This window comes from Epinephelus lanceolatus, chromosome 16 (assembly GCF_041903045.1).
Source record: "Epinephelus lanceolatus isolate andai-2023 chromosome 16, ASM4190304v1, whole genome shotgun sequence".
In the NCBI taxonomy this organism is placed as follows: Eukaryota; Metazoa; Chordata; class Actinopteri; order Perciformes; family Serranidae; genus Epinephelus; species Epinephelus lanceolatus.
This window is the reverse complement of record NC_135749.1, coordinates 15,778,887-15,786,625: the sequence shown is the minus strand read 5'-3', so window position 1 is coordinate 15,786,625 and position 7,739 is coordinate 15,778,887. Positions and strand designations below refer to the sequence as shown.

General features: G+C 39.6%; 1 long non-coding RNA gene across 1 annotated transcript; it reads left to right on the top strand.

The window, feature by feature from the left end:
* The first annotated feature begins 4,370 nt into the window (after positions 1 to 4,370).
* Positions 4,371 to 6,436, top strand: LOC117263101 (uncharacterized). Its single transcript, XR_004502167.2, has 3 exons — positions 4,371 to 4,526; positions 6,058 to 6,178; positions 6,296 to 6,436. It is a non-coding gene; the product is annotated as an uncharacterized LOC117263101 (long non-coding RNA).
* The last annotated feature ends 1,303 nt before the right edge of the window (positions 6,437 to 7,739 follow it).

Here is a 7,739-nt window from a genome sequence, read left to right as displayed (position 1 = left end):
GAATTAATTGCAGTATGTGCATTTTTTACAAGCTGGATAGGTTAGTTTTCAGACTATGGGGACGAAACAGACGTGTTCTCTTGTGCAGAATGAACAGATGGATCTTACTGAGAACCAGAATGGAAGAATAGCACACCTTAGTCGACGCCAAGCTCTGCGCGTGCATGTGTTTGCGCATGTTGTGCTTAGGCCACGGCAGTTTTTCCATCCTGTTCCTGGGTTGAACAGTGAGGGGTGGACAGGATGTCCAAATCCCCTCTAGTGCATTCCCTGTGTGTGTCAGGGAGTGTGTGTCCAATGTTGCAGCATACTCTCTGGGGAGAAGAAAAGGCTGCTCATTAAGCTATACCTACATCCATAAGGCCTACAATATGTATGTCTAGGAAGAGTATGGTCAGGAATCTCATCTCTTCAATATGCAGTGTACCCCAGCGTTTATCACATTCTGAATTTCATCTCTGGGCCTCAATGAAGGCCTCTAAATATATATTTCCATGGAAAAATGCTTCATTTCTTAGTAAAAATAAGACACAATGTGCTCAACTCATGATTAAACCTCAAAGACTGGTTGCCAGACTCTTAATGGAGGAAATAAAAAAGGAAAGACTAGGACAGCACGCTAATGTAACTGCTTAATATTGCCACATGGACGTTCTGGGAAAGATGCCCTTCTTTAACGTGTATTCTGGCAATTTCACAAACAACATACACAGCTGGGGTTAATTATAGGTGACCACAACCAGCACAACAAGTACATCCCAGCAGGGGGAGCCACAGCCTTTCCAGGCACAGAGTCTCATGATGTAAGCTATAAAATGACAAGTTGCATTTACTTCATAGGGAACAGGCAAATGGAAACTCCTCATTCACCTCACTGGGGATGAGAGTAATAAGGGAGTGTATCCACAGTGTTGGTGAAGCTATTAAAAGCATAAAGTTGCGAGCTACCAATTACTTCACACTGGAAGACACCGAACTACAGCACAGCTACCCTATAGTTCAAACTAAATTAAAAAATGTGATATGATTATAACAAAATATAATTCAAAAGGAAGTCACACACCAGCAAAACATGCCAATCAATTGCAAAATAGTGCCCACTTGTTCACAGGTTAGACATAAAGGGAAAAAATAAAGAAATAAAATACCCCACTGGTGATGAAAGTGCAAAGAAGGGCAGCTTTGCTTTTCTACGTCTATCCCACAGACACCTGCCTTCAGAAACTAGAGTTCAGAGGGGGAGTAGGGGAGAGTGGGGTGATAGGAAGTTGAGCCACCCCTTGTTTCTAGGCAACCATAGACAAAATTGATCATGTGACCACATTTTTTTTTCAAGAGTCATCCATTTTATTTACTCACCCTGTGATGAGGAAAGGCGCATGGAATAAGTAGTAGGCACATTTAAGTAAAAAACAAAAAACCTTCTTTGTTATTCAAAGTTTTTTTTATGTCCAAATATCTCACACATGTGTTAGTGCTTATGATGTTACAGCATGAGGCTTTACTGTTAGCACGATGTTTGGTCTAAACTGCTGGGTGTTACAAGTTTGTTAAAATGGTGGGGGTGGGGTAATTTTAGCCAAAAGGCCTGAGGGAAGCTGAGCCACTGACCCACTTATGAGTATTTTTTACTGTAATTCTACATTGCATTCTTACTTTTTTTATCCCCAAAATGATTAAACATTTTGAATTTTAGACCAAAAACAATCATGCCTCACTTCTATAAAGGGAAGACAGACATCAATCAACTCCTCTTGTGGATTTGGACCAAGCAGTAGGAAAATTATAGAATGGGACATCTGTAAATCTGGTGATACGTTATGGGGCCCATAGAGCAGGGCACTAGAGACTTACAGCAGCATGAAGTACAGTTGTGCGACCAACTTCTGCCAACCAAGCAACTGACTTCTAGTTTAGTGCTCCACTAATTTTAATATGGACTAAATGTTTTAATTTTGTGGCGCCTCTAAACTGGAACCAAATGGATCAAATCTCAGTCGTGAAAGAAATCATTTCACAGGGGTTGTGACACTCAAATAAGTTCATCCACTGATTTACAAATGTCTCTTTCCCAATGTAAGTCTATAGCCCCATTTCCACCGAGCAGAATGGTACAGTTCAGTTCGGTATGCATTTTTCTGTTTACACAGCGAAAAGTTGCGGATGGTACCAATGGAACCGTTCCGTACCGTCCCCACTTTTGGTCCCCCCTCTGTTGGTTGGGGTACCTAGCACACAGATCTGGTACTAAAAGGTGGAGCTGTGAACACTGCAGTCTGTTGATTGGTCAGTAGAGGATGGTCACTCTGCTCAGGGCTGAGTTGTGGCTGGTTTTGAGGCTCATGTAACTACTGTTCATACCGTGTTTTATGAGTAGACTGTAAATGAAAGGATGTTTTGCTGCCTCTTGTAGCAGCTGGAGTCAGAGAAAAACTTAATTCACTGGGCCGACTGCCAGCAGCTTTTAAGGTGGAACGTTAACTTGTAATGTTACTCAGTGTATGAGATGACGACGTGAATCCATCAACACACTTTAAATATTTTATATGAAAACTTTTACCATCACTTTAGTTTTTATATGACATACACTTTTAGTAATGAGTGGATCTTCAACCGTTTGACCAGGTTTTGTGAATGCCATATATTCCAATCCTTACTTGGAGAAAAAAAAAAAGCGTTGCAGAGCATTGTTCCTGTGGGCTCCAGCAACACCAAACCCCTGAGCTTGCCTAAAGGGACTAAATGCACAAACCTGCTATATCTAAATATCTCATTGAGAAATACTGCAGCCTATTTTATTTTGTTCTGAAAATTTTGGCGTGTAACTCTGTTCTGTGGACGATAAACGGGGCACAGACTTCCCTCTGTGTCACATGTGACAAACTGTACACAACAGTGGCAATATCAGTAACTTGGCATGGCAGATTTAATTAGATTTTAAAAACTTACTCTTTGATGCAGAAAATTAAAAGTTGAAACAAAATCCTGTAGCTGAAAAAAGGCCTTGGGTCTTTAGTATTGTCATGCATGCAGAAATACAGTTTTGCTTTCTTTTCTTTCTTTATTTTGGGCAAATTTCTAAATGAAACATGTAGAATTCAATGACTTTTAGGAAGCCGACATTGCGCATAAATGGTGTAATTGTGACGATTTTTAAATAAAACAAGCCTTTTAAACCTGCTTGCAGACCTTTGGGTTCAGACTATATTTAAAATGAATACAAAATACGACCATTTCAAGTTGTAAGCCCCTCCCCTAAGGCAAAATAAAAAACACAAGTCCTTCCCCAATGCTTAAATCGAAAAATTAAAATTATTTGACATGCCGCCCCCATTTTGCACCTCCCCCCTTATCAGTAAGCCTCTTACCTGGACTTTCAATGGGACCATGCCAGTGGCGTAAGGAAATTATGACGGGCCCTAGTGCACACTATCGTGCACATTGTCTTGACACAAACAGAGACTTGACACTGGACAACATCAACATACATATTACCCAGAAATCATCACTGCATATCTGACAAAAAATCAAATAAAGTAAGAAATTAATCATTTAATTGAACAGTTTTTATGGTATATTTATAGATTTTATAGCTTTAATAGAAAAAGCATATAATTTTGTTTTAGATAGCTACTGACTACTCTGAAGTAGTCAGTAGCCTGCTCTTTCTGCGGGCCCCTCCACCCCAGGGGCCCCTGCACTGTTTAAATTTACGCCCTGGACCTTGCTTCTGTCCTTATTTTTATCTCCCACGACTATAAATCAACCAGAAGTTTATTCACAGCGTGAGATGGGTAGTGTCAGTCTACTGGATAGATAAAGAAAATAAACTCAAGGTGCTTTAATCGAGAGATCAGTGTTGCCACTAACTGTTGTGTCTAACAGTTGGGAATCTCATCTGAGATTCTGATCTGAGAGCTGACCAAAGAATATGCAACAGACACACTTTGTGTCATTTGCTGTATAGTGAAATGCACAGTGAAGTTAAAATTTTGCAGTGCAACAGTGATAAAAGACCGGCGACTTGAGACATGACTTGATTTTACAAATACAGCATCATGAACAAAATAACTTGATGGAGGGGATATTTTGCTCTTGAATGAGTAGGCCTACGAGTGAAACTGAAAGTCACTGCATGTCAGTGTTTTTCCACTATGGCAGTGATTATATTCTTCAGCTTCAGTCAGCTTACAGCACTGTAGACCTACTACAAATATGGCTTCAAACATATCAAAATAAATATGTACATTGTACAGAACAAATGTATAATGTTGTATGTTAAAATCCTGTACACTTTCAGATATGCTCATAACATTACAGGATAACGAGAGCTACTCATTCTTCAGACTTTTACGTTCAACTTTCTGCTGTCTGAATAGCTGCACTGAGAGGAAACACAGCACATCCTCTCAATGTAAATCTTTGGGAGGGGCGGAAACATGTTCAGCTGAGGCTGAACCCTGACATTGGATCTAAACATCCAGCTGACGCCAGACTGCTGTGAAGAGAGAAGATATGGGGGATTCGTAAGTCATTTTACCTTCAGCTATTGGTGATATTGTTTTGTATGAATACTGTAGGTTTCTGAGTGATACAGGGACAAAGAGTTTATTTCTAAACACCACAAATGGGAGGGATGCCAATAAACAACTTATCCTCGTATAACGGTTCTTATGATATCCTACACAGCCCAAGAGCAACGTTACTTGCTTATCATTAAGTTACAGAAGTTAGGTTTAGATCGGTAAAGTATTGGGGTTAGGTTTCAGAAAAGAAAAGTGGTGATGACGTATCTGAAATAACCCAGAGTTCAAGTAAAGTTCACTCAAAGTTCACATGGTTTTTTTTCTAGGGGAAAGTCCTGGGAGAAAGTCTCATATGACACATCAACCACCTCAGATATCGATATTGAAAACGGGGATTACTTCCTCTCTGCTATCTCGTTGTATTTTAGAAGTAAAACTGTGCAAACAACTTTATGTTGTGAACATTTAGTGTATGTACTCTTTACTTTTCCACAGTGTTGTCTGCACTCAGACCACATAGTTCACACCCAGCAGCATCTTCTTTAGTTTCATTTTCACTCTCATGAGGACATGTACTAACAGTGAAGGTTTAATACAAGAGGATAAAAAACACAAGGAGGAGGACTCTGTGCTGCAACCGAGAAGAGGGGAGGAGGGAAATTCCTCAGGATCAAGGTTACGCACAGACAGAGCTCACTGGCAGCAGGGCCGGCCCTAGACTTTTGGAGGCCCAAAGCAGATTTGGTTTGGGGGCTTCTTTAAACATTTTCCCCTCCTTTTTTCTGATGCAATTTATTTATTTTATATGTTATTTTAGTGGTTAACTAGAGTTGCATCATGTTCACATTCATATGGCACAAAGTGTCTCGTACTTCAGCGGCATTTGATATCTGACATGGTTGTTGAAGACTGTGATTAAAAGCTTCAAAGGGCTCTGTATGCACACAGTATGTTTTGGGACAATGTTTCAAATACTTAACAATAATTTGTGCTAAATTATGACTGTTTTCTGAGTCTTTTCCCTTTTTTAGACTAGTCTCAATAAAATTTTTTGTTAAGTCGACAGAGAAATTAGTCGCCAGGAACGTCCTTAGTATATATACATGAAACTACAGAAGAGACCTTCTGTTTTTATGCACAAAAAATATTTCATTCTATCTTATTCCATTCCCTTTTCTATCAACATTTGAATTTGTGCATTTTCATTTAAAAAAATAAACAACATTTCAGATAAAAAAGCTGAGCATAGACTTTATATAAACATGGATTCCGTATCTCCACATACTCCCACTGTATAAAATTGAAGCCAAAATATCCCAGAAATGGTCGCTGCCATTTTGCACTGGTGACATCATTTGGAACCAGAGACTGTGCAGTAGTGATTGATTGTTACCACACTGATTGGCACAAACAGCTGTCAATCTTGATGCCACGCCCCCTTTTATGGCATCGAGTAACCAAACTTATCAGAAAAATATCATGGTATAAATCAAATGATATAGTGATGCTGACTGTTGCTCACTCTTTCTAGGTTGTCTTTCAAACTTCTAACCTTGACCTAAGTCACTGGTTCAGTGTCAGCGATAGTTTTTGGAGTGGCAGGGCCAGTGACAGTGGGAGTGGTGACGGGAATTACCTTGTACGCCATCCTGGTAAGTGATTCAACAGTCTCACCAAAAGAAGGTTGTTTTGTCTGAAAAATTAATAAATTGCACTATGTAATTATTAAAAGTTTCAAGTGTCAGTAATTGTTTGTTTTTTGTTTGTAGACAAGTGAAGACAATCCACAGGCACCCGCCCCACAGATGGAGACAAATTAATGACTCTAAAATGAACTGCAAAAACATCAGTTGAATCATGACTGCAATAAAAACGATGGCAGACAAACTATGGTTTTGAAGTACATTTTTGTGGGTGAAGATTTTTCATGATTTAGCACTGTGTGAGGTAAAGAGCACGATGTTTAAATCCTGACTTTAATAGCGTAGCATTACGCAACCTGAAAGCCTGAAACCTTTGATTTAGTTTGAGCTCTTCAACCATTAAATGGTCTTCTCTAGTTGCTGGGCACCTTTTATTCATTAATGTTCTGGTTCAAAAATGATTCAGCCTGATTGAGCCATCTCTTGCTTTCAGCTGAGTTCTGAATATTTGGGCCAAAAAATCTGCAGGGTGCACTCTTAGCAAGCAGCCTGTGCATTATGTTGTCTAGTTTCAGAGGGCATACTAAACAGCAATGTAAATACATACCCCTTAAACCAGTGTGATGACTTTGTGACTGAATACTTTAGGTAGTATAGGTTAGTTTAATGAATTGAATGATATCTTACTATATAATGACGAAAACTCTGTGTCTGTGTGTGTGTCTGTTCCATGTTTTTCTCCTCACTGACTTGGTCAATCCATGTGAAATTTGGCACAGTGGTAGAGGGTCATGGGAGGATGCGAATGAAGCAATATTACATCAATTGGCCAAAGGGGGGCGCTATAGCAACCGATTGAAATTGCAAACTTTGAATGGGCATATGTCATGCCCCGTATGTCATAGAGACATGAAACTTTGCACAGAGATGCCTCTCCTCACGAGGAACACATTTGCCTCAAGAACCCATAACTTCCGGTTATATAGATTTTCTGCCATTTTGAATTTTTTGAAAAACACTTAAAATCGATCTCTTCCTAGGAAGTTTGACCGATCTGCATGAAACTGGGTGAACATAATCTAGGGACCAATATCTAAAGTTCCCTCTTGGCAAAAGTTGGAAAACTTACTAAAACTGAGCTTCTATAAGGCCATAAATATTGTGGAGGGCGTGGCTCATCACATAAAGGTGTATAACATCTCAAGGGTTTCACCGATCACCATGCAACTTTGTAGGCATATGACCACACATAATCTGAGGGGACCCCTCCATTATTGACCCCATCAAACAAAATGGGGGCGCTAGAGAGCTAATTTCTTATCTAGGCTGAACCGCCATATGATTTTTACCAAACTTGGTAGATATGTAGAACAGGACGCCTCAAGGTGACTGGAGAAATTTAACTCTAATTGGCAACTGGGTGGCGCTATAACAACAGAAAAATGCTTAAAAATGGCTAAAATGCGACCGATCGCTGTGGCTCCCCCTGTGGCCGAATGTTGTTGTATTTTTTTTACTAATTTTTGGTATGACTAAGTCATGGTATGGTATGCTGCTGCAACAAGGGCTA